This window comes from Homarus americanus, unplaced genomic scaffold (genome assembly GCF_018991925.1).
Source record: "Homarus americanus isolate GMGI-L3 unplaced genomic scaffold, GMGI_Hamer_2.0 scaffold56241, whole genome shotgun sequence".
Taxonomy (NCBI): domain Eukaryota; kingdom Metazoa; phylum Arthropoda; class Malacostraca; order Decapoda; family Nephropidae; genus Homarus; species Homarus americanus.
The window spans coordinates 6,207,438-6,221,616 of NW_024740202.1; the positions used below are offsets into that span (position 1 = coordinate 6,207,438).

General features: G+C 45.1%; 1 protein-coding gene across 1 annotated transcript in view; it reads left to right on the plus strand.

Moving 5' to 3' along the window:
- LOC121875268 (beta-1,4-glucuronyltransferase 1-like) overlaps nt 1–14,179 on the plus strand; it is a gene marked incomplete at its 3' end in the record, with an annotated part of 117,718 nt that overhangs the window by 24,003 nt on the left and 79,536 nt on the right. The gene's annotated exons all lie outside the window — the stretch shown is intronic.

The following is a 14,179-nucleotide window of genomic DNA, read 5'->3' on the forward strand; positions in this document are numbered from 1 at the left end:
ATCGATAATACTTCGTTCAGTTGCGGCCTTGCTCTACAAAGTTACCGGCATTCCACTCAATCCACCACCCTGTTTGTGAACCAGTTTCTTCCTATCTCCCTCCTAAACCCTAAGCTTATCCAGCAGATCCGTTGCTCGAGTTCTATCCTGCTCGGATATTATAAAGAACTTTATCTATATCACTTATTGATTCCTTTCACCCCTTAAATGCTTCTATCATATCTCCTCGCACTCTTCGTCTTTCTAGTTAAGTTTCTTTAACCTATCACAATGCTGGAAGGTTTCTAAGTCCCGGAATGATTTTGTCATTCTTTGCTTACCGACTCTGGTAGATTTATATCCATTCTATAATCGAGGTGCGGCCTGACTAGTCTGAATATAGTTGCAATAAGACCTCTGCACTCTTGTGCTTACACTTCAGATAAAGCCCAATACTCCTGTTTGCCTTATTTCGAACATTAATGCATATTTTCGGGCCGTGGGGTCCGGGCTTAGAGTACCCTAGGTCTCTTTTCACAAGTCGACTTCTCTGGGTTGATGTTGTTGAGCTGTATACATTATCAGTATTTGTTCTTCCAATAATAAATACTACGCTGCTTGCTGGTGTTGAATTTCATTGTCATTTTTGAACCACCCTGCAGTTTATTTAGATCCTGTAGTGCATTGCATCACTGCCTGAATTAATCTGCCACCTATTTTGGTGTCATCCTCAAACTTGCTTATGTCTGCTGATCCCAGTATCTAGATCGTTTATGTAGATTATGAACAAGAGTGGGCCTAGTACGACCTGAGGGAACCCCCTCGTTACACAGCTTCCTCAGGTTAACACCATCTATGCTGAAGCCCTCGTTCTATTGGTGAACCATGGTTTATCAATTTAAAACTTTCCCTCGATACCGTGAGCCTTAATTTTCTCAGAAAGCCTCTGATGCGGTACTCTGTCAAATGCTTTGCTAAAGTCTAAATAAATAACACCATCGTAATTTTCGTCATTATTTACTACCTTGAAGACTTTCTAAAAACGTCAACAGATTTGTTGAATAAGATTTTCCTTTGTAAACCCATATTTGAAGTCATGCGTTAATTTGCTTTTCTCTAGATGCGATCGGATGCTATCTGCATAATTGATTCAAAGAAATTTCCACTATGACGTCGACTGATCGGCGATGATTTGGCAGCTGATGCTCTGTCTCCTTTTTAGTATAGATTTTCATCCACAAGTCTGGCACAACTCTCTGGTGTCTGTGTTTTGTAAATAAGTTTTAAAGTCCGCTAATCTGTTCCTACATATCATTATTCAAGACTCGAGAGAATTTCATCCATTTCAGGGATTTTGTCTTCAGTTTTATTTATCTTCTTAAGAACATGCATCTCTTTCTGATAGTGATATTCTTTAATTTCTCTTCTTCCTTTCCTTAAATATCAGTTCTACCTCTGGAATTTCATCCTTGAATTTCTTCTGTGAAAACTGATAAAATGGCCTATTCAATGCCTTGCTTATTTCTTCACTGCCATTTATCACTTCTCCCTCCTGACTTTAAAGCCCCAACTTTGTCCTTGACTTTTGTTCTATATACCTGGAAAATCCAGGATTAGCCTTGATTCTCTTTCTATTTTGATTTCATAGTCTCTCTCTCTTTCCCTACATTTTTCTTAACATTCTAGATAGTTCATTTACATATTTCTGAGCTGCTCCTCCCTCCTTTAATTTCTTATATATTCCTTTCTTTATTCCTATGTCATGTTTAAGTTTCCGGTCATCACCTTGGCTCATTCTTATTTGACCTAATTTTTCTGCATGGTATTTTTGTTCTTGCCTTTATGTAGTATACTAGTGAATATATACTATAAGTCATTAGAGGTTACTAGTGTGCCCTGAAGAATGCAGTGATGGCTGAAACACTGGAAGCTAACTGAGTTCGTTATTATGGATAGAGAAATACAGCGTTGATAGCAATACCAAGCAAAGCTCTACCCCGGTCAGACGAAACCTTGCGCCAGCAGCCTCGAGGCAATGTTGCCTAAACACGTGCAGTGTTGCCACGTGATAATATATATAAATGCTACTCGGCACAGTAGCTTATGTACAGGGTTGCTTTCGCACGCTTATTGGCTTATATACATAACCATCTCCCTCCCCTCCGCTCATAGTCTTTGTCTTGAGCGGACTTTATAGTCTAGTCGCTCCAAGCGTCGAGGTGCACTGTGGGGATCCTCGTGAAGGTGTAGGTGACTCGTCTTCGGTCAGGGCCAGCAGCGGGGGTGGGACTGGCGGAGAGGCGGCGTTCCTCCACGAAACACGGCCCTCGGCATCTGACCTTATAGTCCCGGCAGCCGGCATCACTATGCCCACTTTGTCCCAACGTGTCGTCGTCGGGTCCTGGGCGCGAGCAAGGCACCAATCTCCAGTGGCTGAAGAGGCGAACTGATGCGTCGCCCGGCTTGGCGTCCTGGGCACGTGAAGCGGCGGCGGTCCGCGCTCTCGGTGCCACTCTAAAGGCCTTGGCGTGTGAGGAACACAAAAGCGGGGTGACCATACAGGATCTGGGCGGGGGCGTCCTGGTGGGTGGGTGGACGCGGGTTCCGGGCAGCTCCGTGTGGCGCGCCAGGCGTCGCTCGTCGACTCGCACCCTGCCAGCGAGCAGCTGGGATCTGCTCAGGAAAAGTCTCTGGGCACCGCCTAACTCCCACAGTGCTCCCACGACAACAAGGGTGTAGCGACAGTGAGCGCGTCGATCCATCGTGACGACCTGTCGCCGTGGGTGATCTGGCCCAGAAGGCCCCCGGCGTCCGGCATCTGAACCGTCAGCATTGAAGTACTGCAGCTGCGGCGGTGGTCCCAGGCCGCGTTTGGTGAGCCAGGTGTGGCAATCACCGTAGTATCAGCGCCGGTGTCCGTATCACCTCGATGTGACCGACATCACCGTGTGTGACGGCGGCGGATGAAGAGGGTAGCCTGGGGTGTGGTAAATTCCACCTGATGCTGACTCTGCTGCTGCCCTGGGGCTGCATGCCCTGGAGAACTGTGTGCGAACCACCGAGGAAGTGCGCTTCTGTCCCTCGTCTGGGCTTTTGGACTGGGTTGGCAGCAGCAGCGCGATCAGGGCTGACCTGCGTGCCGACTATGCTGTGTTAGACCAGTGGCCCTTACGGTCCCATCCACGACACAGTGCGTCGGCGGCCGGGCAAGTCTTGGGGCTGTGCTGCTTTCCACAGCTGCCACAGGAAGCACTAGGCGGAGGCGTGGAAGAACGTGTGGCAGCCTTCGCGTTGTTGGCCGCCTTCTTACCCTTCTTGTATTGTGAGATAGCTCTCACAGCAGGTGGGGCCCGTAAGGCAGAGGTGGCGAACTTGGTGGCCTCGTATGACCGACATTCAGTCACTACCACCTGGAGTGTGGAGGAAGCGTCCAGGGGGATGAGTCGCTGCATCAACTCTTCGTGCCTGACACCTGTCAAGATCCCGTGCTTGATCCAAGCTTCCTCACATTCCCGGCTGTGCGCCTTGCAGACGTCGATCTCCTCCGACAAACTCTTCAAGCGTACAAAAAGGTTGTCAAAGGATTCGTTCTCCGACTGCTTGCAGCTGGTAAAGGCACGGCGACGCAAAGCCTCGTTGTTCCGACCCTTAACATGCTCCTGTAAAAGGTCGAGCACATCCGTCACTGAAGAGGTAGAGTCGAGAGGCACGTGCAACGTGTGCTCCAAAACTCTCTGGGTCTCCAGCGACAAACACATCCGCAGTTGGATGAGCTGTTTGTTTGGAGGCATGCTGTCAAGGTCCACCATCGTGGAGTAATCTGTCCAACGCCGCCTGCACTCACGAAAAAGCTGAAACGTGACGTCTGGTGAGAGGGTGGGTGGGGGTTGAACAGATGCCTTGGGAGCTGTTGGGGTAGCAAGAGTACCTGGAGGACGCTGGTGTGGTGGAGGAGGGAGTGTACTGGCGCCTTGAAGCGCGCTACCTGCAAGTGAGGGAGGGTGGGTTAGCGCCAGGGTCGCCAATAGTGCCTCAAAACGCAACTTTTCCTCCTCTCTTCGTGTCTCCTCCCTCTGAAGTTCCATCTCTCTGCGTCTCTCGTCCCAGTCGTCCATCCACTTCAGAATTGTGGCGATGTCCGTCACTGGAGGTGGAGGATGAGAGTCTGCGCCTGGTGGAGGGGAAGGTGGTGGGGAGTCGTGTCTCCCATCTTGACGTCCCTTCTTACCTCCCATCTTTGTGTGTGCGTGGACTGCACTGTTTAATATATAAAGTGGCGCCTCAACAGCTCGAACCACATATATGTGACATAAACAGCTCAAAAATCACGCATATGGTCCAGGTCCACTGTTCTGTCCGTGAGTGAGTGCGTGCGTGTGTGTGTGTGTGTGTGTGTCTCAGAGAGCGAAGCGTGGTCTGGCAAGACCGTCAGTGTCCCCCGGATGTCGCACGAGAAGGGTGTGCACCTGCGTGCTCCGTGGGTACCACAAAAAAACAGGCCAATGCTCAACTCAGCTCTAGACACACACTAATACACTGACACTAACACTGGCACCGTCACTAAAACGCACTGTGACGGAGCAACACTGCACATCGCGGCGAAACACAGCACAACACAACACAACACACTATGAGTCGACGCGCATCACCGGCAGACGTAACTGTCGGCATTGTTCACACACTTTGTAAGTCCACAGATCCTAGACACTGTGTCATGAAGGTTACTAGTGTGCCCTGAAGAATGCAGTGATGGCTAGGGAAACACTGAGTAACACTGAGTCCGTTTATTATGGATGAGAGAAATACAAGTGGTGACTCGCGTGTGCCATGCGAGGCTCACACAGTCAGACTGAGGCGCCTTGCCATATGGCAGCCTCGGGGCAATGTTGCCACATAACGCGTGCAGTGTTGCCACGTGATAATATATATAAATGCTACTCGGCACAGTAGCTTATGTACAGGGTTGCTACTCGGCACAGTAGCTTATATACATAACCTACAGTTGCTGTCAGTATGTGTTCCCTCATTAAGCCAGGTAGCTAACAAACAAGTAGTGATTGAGCCTCTAACAATGGAGGATGAAGGTTGGATGCCTGAGGGTGTGATAGTGTTGCCGACAGCTGTAAGAGTGGTGAGAGGCATGACCCAGGTGTTGGTGGCAAATCTGTTTGATCGTCGTAGGAAATTGAGGGGCAATTGGCGGATTGGGAAAGTGGCTTCTGGGACGGAAGTCGAGGCAGACACCAGTGAGGAGGTTTATGTGAGGACAGTTGAACCGGATGTCCGTACGGAGGTCAAAGTGCACACGGAGAAAATGAGTAAGGAACAAGAGCGTGCAGTTATGGGTTTAGTAGAAGAGTTTAGTGATATTTTTGAAGGGGAGGGCCAACCCATAGGAAAGGCTATTGGGGTTCAGCATGAGATCCCAGTGACAACAGACAGGCCAGTTAGGGTGCCATACTGGAGGATCTCTCCAAACCAGGTACCAGAGGTGAAGCAGCACATTAGCCAGCTGCTAGATCAGGAAGTAATCCAGCATAGTGAGAGTCCGTACTCTGCCGCCATTGTAGTAGTGAGGAAAAAGGACGGGAGGCTGAGGGTGTGCATTGACTATCGTAACTTAAATAAGGTCACGGTACGCGATGCTTTTCCTCTGCCTAGGATAAATGAAACTCGAGAATCTCTGACGGGGGCCCAGTTTTTCTCAACTTTTGATCTGGCGGCGGGATATCACCAGATAGAAGTAAAACCTTCAGACCGTCCAAAGACTGCCTTCACCACAAGCTTCGGACACTTTGAGTACAGGCGACTGCCTATGGGATTGTCAAATAGTCCGGGAACCTTTCAGAGATACACGGAGCGGATTTTAGGGGATAAGATTTTCTCCTCGTTGCTTGTATACCTTGATGATGTGATGGTGTTTTCAAGTACAATAGATCAGCATATAGTCAGATTGAGGGAATTGTTTTGCAGGATGAGGGAGAATAACTTAAGATTTATACCTAAAAAGTGTGAAATGATGGCTTCCAAAGTAAGTTATTTAGAATATCAGGAGTCAGCTGAAGGCATCACAGCTGATCCTGAGAAAATTAGGGTAGTAAGAGATTGGCCAGTCCCTCAGACGGTGAAAGATGTGCGGTCTTTTGTAGGGTTCACATCATTTTATAGGAAATTTGTTAAAGGTTTGCTCAAATAGCTGCTCCACTGCATGCGTTGATGCATGGGAAATCTAAGGATCGGGTAGATAGTGAGTGGGGAGAGGAACAGCAGCAGGCTTTTCAGAAACTGACAAACAGGGTGACGCAGACACCGGTGTTGGCTGGCCCAGATTTCACTCAGGAGTTTATATTAGAGACAGATGCAAGTTTTAGTGGGCTGGGTGCAGTGCTGTCCCAGCGGAAGGACGTCAGGTTGCATCCGGTGTGCTATGCAAATCGGGGCCTGAGGAAATCAGAACGTAACATGAACAACTATAGTTCTCGTAAGTTAGAGATGTTAGCACTCATGTGGGCAGTAGTAGATAAATTTGCCATATTGGCGATACTGAGTTTTCAAGGTCGACTGAGGGAGGAGCACTCCCGCATGTAGTGAGAGCTTCTGGAACTAGGCCTATACGATATTAGATGTAATTTACCGAATTAATATGGACGCGAATCATGAAATTAAATGACATTATTAAATTTGAAATTTTTATAGATCGTTTCTCAGTCTAAATATGTTACGGGTGTCCCAAGAAAGTTGATAGTTAGGCGGGAAAGATGTCACGTAGGCCTAGGCTTGGGTAAGCACGAGCCTGGCTGTTTCTCAGTCAGACGACAGCGTTCGAACAGAGAGGACGGTCTGTGCGTCAGACAGGACAAAACGGTCACTTGGTCTGGTCACCTGTGTTGCGACATTGCTGTATAACAAGTAAGTCTCATTCGATCTCAGACAGGGTTTAGATAGGGCAGTGATAAAATTAGCAATAGCTAACAGTGAGTTCATTGCAGGGTTTTCGTCAGAACCCACTTGACTTCGAGTGATGACTGCGAGTCATGATTGCGAGTGATGACTGCCGTTTGAGACTGCCGTTGATGATTGATGATTAGAGATTGTCGCCGTTGGAACGATCAGTGCAGGCTTGCCACCGGTTAGTGGGGTTAGCTGTGTGGGCGCACAACTGACGACCGTCTGGGGTCGCCAGATCTCTTCTACCTCGGGGCACAATATCACGTATCTTCAAGCAGTTAGTGAAAACCTTTTACTACGAGAAGCTAAAGCTTCTCTCAACTGACCAAGGTCTGATTGGCTCACTCCCTTCCGTTTCATGGATGTACTGAGTGTAAAATGAGGCCAGCTGAGTGAATGAATGGTCACACACTGGGACCAGGAGTCTAGTGGAACTTAGAGGTACATTTTCCAAGGTTGAGAAAGGCTTGGTTGTGCCTTAACTACTGGTACCTGTTGGTTGTGCCTTAAACAGCTACGGGTGCAGGTGGAATCTATGTGTTAGGTTAGGGAGCAGGTTTTTTACGGGTATTGGTGGACTCAGGAACTTCTTAAAATGGTGATCATATTTTTTCAGTGGCTGATATTGTCTTGCTGTTTGTAGTTAATACTATTTTTTCAGTCACTGATATTGTCTTGCTGTGTGTAGTTTAATATTTCTTAAATAATTTTGATATTATTGTTTTTAATATTGTGTCACTAATGGATTCCAGAGAATGAGGGAACTGTTTTTCAGATGAGGTTTCTCCTTTCTGTTGTAGGCTTTGAGCACGTGTATGTTCGCTCCTGCGGTTTTGCTGGTGAGCGACCTCATTATGTTGTGTCTGCTCTTCGTCCTGTGCCTGAGATACTCGAGTTGTGGCTTGAAAGTGAGTTTCTGGTCGAACCAGATTCCAATACACTGGTTGGTGCTGGTCCAGAGTACCGGCGTATTTTGTATGGAGAGCATCATGTCTGGTGTGTCTGTGCAGATGGCCATCGCTTTCGCCTTGGCTGGATTTATCTTGAGTCCAAGTCTGTTGCACTCCTCTTCTATAAGTTTGAGTGCATGTTGCGTGTTGACAAGTCTGTTTGCTCCTCTCACTATGAGCTGTAAGTCGTCTGCATAGCAGAGGAACTTGGCTGTTTGTCTGAAAGGAATGTAATAGCCGGTTAACTGTTTATTCTGTCTAAGTTAATTAGGCTGGTACATTTATATTATGTTGGGTTTAGTAGCAAAAAACAATTGTCTGTTATCCTTTTATTTAGGAAATACTGAGAATACAGTTCCAAAGTGTAAATCAACCGTAACTTATTCACTGTTGCTATGAGTGTTAAGAGAATGACGGAGGCTATGTAAATAGACCTGTTAATCATGTCCGACTTGTGTGAGGAGTTGAGTAACTATGCCCCAGGCGCTGGCTTCTTAATGCTGACATTAGCAGTCACTAGCCACACCTCTGGGCGCCTGACAATTACGTGAACATGACACCTCATAGCCAGTGGAAAGTTACAGGGGATGATATGGTATATAAATCAAATGTAATTAACCCAATTATATAATCTTTCTGTTTATGAGACAGGGACTATTACAAGAAGTCTGACTAGATTTTCCATCAGGACATTGAACAGCGTTGGACTGAGGAGGCCTCCTTGTGGGGTTCCGTTTTCGTGGACCCTGTAGCTTGACGTTGCCCCCTGAAAGAGTACTCTTGCTTCACTCTGTGTAAAGTAGTTCTGGATCCACCCCAGCAACCTTCCTTTGACGCCTTTTTCGGCAACCGTCGTTATAATGGCCAGTGGATTTGCTAGTTCGAAGGCCTTCTTCAAGTCGAGGAAGACCACCAGAGCTGGTTTATTGTCCACTGTGCTGAGTATCTCAGCAATGTTGTTGCTTGTGCCGGTGTTCTCGGTGTAAGCAAAAATGTGAGGGTGTGGGCTTCCATCTTTCCACTTAAGTCTGTTGAGAGCCATTCTTTCTCCCGTCTTCGCTATGCAGCTGAGGAGGGAGATGGGTCTTGGTTTGTCTGGTTCTCTGGGCTTCGGAATGGGCTGTATATCTGCCTTCTTCCATTCCGGTGGAAGTCTCTGTGCTATCCACGAAGCTTTGATGACTTGTAGCAAAGCCTCGTACCCGGCTTCTCCGGCATGAGAAGGCATGGAGTAGGTTATCCTATCGGGCCCTGGTGCTGTGTCCTTGCTTCGTTTTATCGACTTCTGTAGTTCTTGCTGGTTGAAGGGTCTGTCGGTGTCATTTTCACCATTGCAGGCCTCTTCGATCATCTGGAGTCTGGTCTGTCGCAGACGCCGTTGTGTCTCCTCCGCATGTCTCGGGAGGTTTTTCGTTGCTGCTCGGTCGGAGAACAGTTTTCCAAGTCTCTCGGCTTCCTCTTCTGGGTTGGGATGGGTTGGTGGTGGTGGTGTTGCCTTCCCAGATGCCCTTCGGATCTGGGAGGAGGGGTCCGATATCAGGGATAGTGTGCATCAGGTAATTCCAGCGATGCTTGACTCATGGGTGAGTGCCTCAAAAGCCGCATGTGGTTCTGTTTTTGCAATATCAGACAGAGCTTGGATTTCCTTCACCCACTCATTTACCTTTTCCCGTTACGTACTCGGTCTTGAAGTCATTCGTGCCAATTACCGCACCTAGATGTCTTTGGCCGTCCTCTGTTATTTTTACCTCATTTCCGCAGAACATAGTGTTCTAGCTTCACAATGGGGAAGGACTTGCTGGCATTTGGGTGATTCCTCTATTTGTGGACTTCGTGATGTTACCAGGTTCCACCACTTTTTGATGTCCTCCACTTTTCCTGCTCCTGTTAGGTCATCAGCGTAAGCCACTTTCTTGACCTCGGTTGTTTCATCTCTTATTGTATGTTGGAGCACGGATGGGCCTAGTGCGTACATTGCCATGGCGACAGGGTCCCCCTGCGTTTTTTCCTCAGTTAACTGTATGGTGGTATCTCCTCTTAGGGCCTTGAAGCTTGTCTTATAGAGTTCTGATGGGTTCCTATAGGTGTTTTCAACATACATTGCAAAGCATGGACACTTGATCTTGATGTTGTGCAGTGTAGCTTTTCTGTTGATTATGTTGAATGCGTTGGAAGCGTCAACCTAGAGTACTGCCTCACAATCACGCTGTTCAGGTATCTTTCTCATGGCGTAAATGACAGCTTTCCCCCCAGCCTGGTGGCCAGCACATACTTGCAGGTTCCCTGCAGCTGCCCTGACATCTTCATTTACCACCTCCATTATGCATTTTCCAATGATCTGTCTCAGCACTTCCCCCACTCCTAGAGTTATTACTTAATAATTATGATTTAGTGATTTTTTTTAAATTCTGTGAATTAATTACTTAATTAAATGATTCTTTTTTAAAGTAAACATTATGATTTAAAGTGAATTTTTATTTATCTCGATTGGTTACTGAAAATAATTTAATTTTCATGGGTTTATATATTGGTGAATTTAGAGAGTAGAGAAGTGTTAAGTGTGTGGATATCTAGTGAGAATTATAACTATATAGTATGTCTGTTATTATTTTTATATATTAATGAGAATTAGAAAACATTCTATCTCATACATTTGTGGTGAAATTTAAATTTTATGTAGCCTACTGTATATTCTCTGTGCAAATGATTTTTAAGTTATAATAATTTTTATAAATAATGATTTAAAGTGCATTTTATCTGAGTATTCGCTTCATCCATATTTACTGACAAGGAATTTCTTAAATTGATAACACTTTGTGTACTACCAAATCTTACTAATTGCCTACTGCCCAAATCATCACCTGCATTACCTTGTCTAAATAACAAATAATAAAGTAGTATACTCCAATAATTTGATACATTATGAGTTACTATATTAATAACTGCTGATGTGATATTCATAATTATTCTTCGTGGCATAGCAAGTGATGAATTCATGTTTATGTCACAATACAATGATAACAACGGTGGGACATTATAAAACGACGCTGTATACCATAGAGGCTCACGTTGCTTAAAAATAAGACGAATGAGCAGGCTTTCTGTGAAATAACAGAAAGCATAGGGTTTCCTTTGTTGCCCTTGTGGTGCCATGGTATCGATCCCTGTTCACATGCAAAGGTCATGGGCTCAATTCCTGATATGAGACAGATTGTAAGATGGAAACACAGACGAAGACTGAACATTTCACAGTTTGGCTGTGTGGGGATAGAAGGATGTACTATAATGGGTTATTCTAGTGTGACCGACATCCACGGAGAAACGGTGGGCACCGCGGACAAGACGAGTGTTACAAGAGCACGGCCTTGCTGGCGGTACGCAGGATGCCATATCCACCGAACATTGCCCGTTAAAGTACCTGTAAAAGAGAGAGAGTGAAACAACATTGTGGCGAAGAAAAAGGGAAGAAAGATTATCAACTAAAGGAGGAGAGTTAATAAGAGGAAATACCTTTGATCCCACCCTATCTAATAGTTGGACAGAAAAATGAAAGAGCTTCTATAAAATGTTCATTAAATGATTTTATAAAGCAATTAAGGTCACTAGTTTTAGGTTGGCACATTCACTATTCATACACGATTGACAATTATGAAGGATGCAACTCTCTAGTTACACATCCCTCTTATTAGTTCGAATTTTGATAGATTTACCCAGTAAATAATATATATATATATATATATATATATATATATATATATATATATATATATATATATATATATATTAAATATAATTTACCGAGTTAATAGGGACGCGAATCATGAAATTAAATATCGGTTATTAAATTGAAAATAATTATAGATCGTTTCCCAGTCTGAAAATGTTGCGTACGTCCTAATTAAGCTGTTAATCGTCTGGTAAATAAGTCACTCCTGGAAAGCGTGAACCAGTGAGCAAGCGTGGCTGGGCAGCTGTGAGAAAGGTCAAGGACCACCTCTGTGCTGTACCCAAGAGAGACGGATCGCGTGACCTGGTTCCTTCATTTATTTAACATCAGTATTAACAAGTAAGTTTTATTCAATCTCAGACAAAGCTTGATAGGGCGGTAGGAACAAACGGTGATGTGAGACAATAGCTAACAGCCCGGGTTTTTCAGGGTTCTGTAGACCCCACGCAGTATGATAACGTCCACTGGCGGTATGAGACACGAGTGGTGAAACGAGCTGTATGACCATCCACTACCTGGGTTTGAGCCACCTGTTGAGTATGGTGAGAGTTGGAGTGAACCCAGCTGTCTAGGTGCCCAACTAACGACGTGACGATCGTTTGGGGTCATCAACTCTCCTCTACCTCGGCTCACAATACCACATATCTTCAAGCAGCTTAGTGAAAACCTTTTACTAACGAAAAGCTAAAGCTTCTCTCAACTGTACAAGGTCTGAGTGGCTCACTCCCTTCCGTTTCATGGATGTACTGGGGGTAAAGTGAAGCAAGCTGAGTGATACAGAGTCACACACTGGGACCAAGAGTCCAGTGGAACTTAGAGGTACATTTCCAAGGTTGAGAAAGGCTGGTTTGGGCCTTAAACTATGGGTGCCTGTTGGTTATGCCTTAAAAAACTACGGAGTGCAGGTGGAATCTATGTGTTAGGTTAGGAAGCATGGTTCATGGGTATTGGTGGACTCGGTAACTTCTTAATAATAGTGATAATATTTTTGTGTGTACTTAATACTATTTTTTCAGTTACTAATGTATGCTGTGTGCATTTAATATTTCCTAATAATTTCAAACTCAGGTATAACCCTTGTTCCCCAGAGTAGTGTTTAAGTTAGGTTAGGAGGTGTGTATCTGTTGGGGTAATATAATTTTGCTGAGTGCCCTGAAGGCCTACTCAGGGTGGAGTTAATAAGTTCTATTTTTTATACCATTTTCTCAGTGCTGGATATCATTTTGTTGAGTGCCCTTAAGGCCTATTCATTGTAGAGTTATTGATTTCCTATTTTTTTGTAAAATCTTCTCAGTGATTGATATTATTTTGTTGAAAGCCCTTAAGGCCTGTTTCATGTGTGCAAGCAACATTTTTTAATACTTTAAATTTATTGTTGTCTAATGAGGCATTGTCTGAATTTCTAATATTTTCAATATCATGTATAACTTTTATTCCCCAGAGTAGTGTTTTAAGTTCAGGTTAAGAGGTGTGCATATTGGTGTACCATTATTTGATTGTGTCTGTAGTGTTGGAGGGAATATAAGTGTCTAAATTTTACAGTGTGTCTCATTCATCCCAGTCACAGACGCTATCCTTCCACGGGTCACGGACAATTCATTTTGTTTAGTAAATTTTAGTGTTCTTGTGCTGGTTCGGGATTTCTCTCAAAGGGGCGCTTCCACTGCAATTACCATCTAATAATCTTTAATAAACCCCAAGTCTAGTGAGAAATTAAAGTCCAGTAATTCCGACCGGTTAAATATGTACACTAGCGAAAACGCCGCCCTCCGGGAGGCTCTTTCGCTAGGCCACAGTAGGACGCCACCCTCAGGGAGGCTCCACATTGTCTCACTGTAGTGCATTAAGGTAGACCACATTTTTGGTTTTACCATTAGCAGCAAGTATGTACAGATTTTTGCCAGTTCCCACTCTGGAGCATCCAACATGAGAGAAGCAAGGAAACACCAGGTTTAGGCCAACCTTCTTTAGAGACTGTCCCTGGCTTTTGCAGATGGTCATGGAAAACCTCACTTTAACCGGGAACTGAAGTCGCTTGAACTCAAATGGCAGGTCAATGGTGATAAGAGGTATCCTTGGTATAAAAACGTCCTCACCTTTAGCTTTTCCTGTCAGTATTGTAGCTTCCAGTACATGTGTCATCATGTTCTTCATCACCAGTCTTGTGCCATTGCAGAGGATTGGTGGTTCAAGATTTCTTAAGAGCATTATAGGAGTTTCAATCTTGAGAGTGAGGTGGTGAGGAGGCATTCCAGCGGGCTCCAAAGAATTAAGGAATTCTGCAGGGTACTGGACTGCTTGGTCCTGGTCGATTACTGTATCAACAGATTTGAATGAGGTCTCACTGCCTGGAAGCTGTCTGAGTAGAATCATGTTGATTTCAGCCACTGTTTCATTCTTTGGTGCCAGAATTGCGCGTTCACGCAGCCGCTTGTGATCCATGTAGTGGTGGATAATGTTTGGGTAGACCATGTTAGTGAGCTCAGTTGAGGACTTTACAACATTTCCACATCCACATCCACAAAGAGAGGGAAAGAAAGAATATATACTTTGGGAGAATTACTAAGGAAAGAAA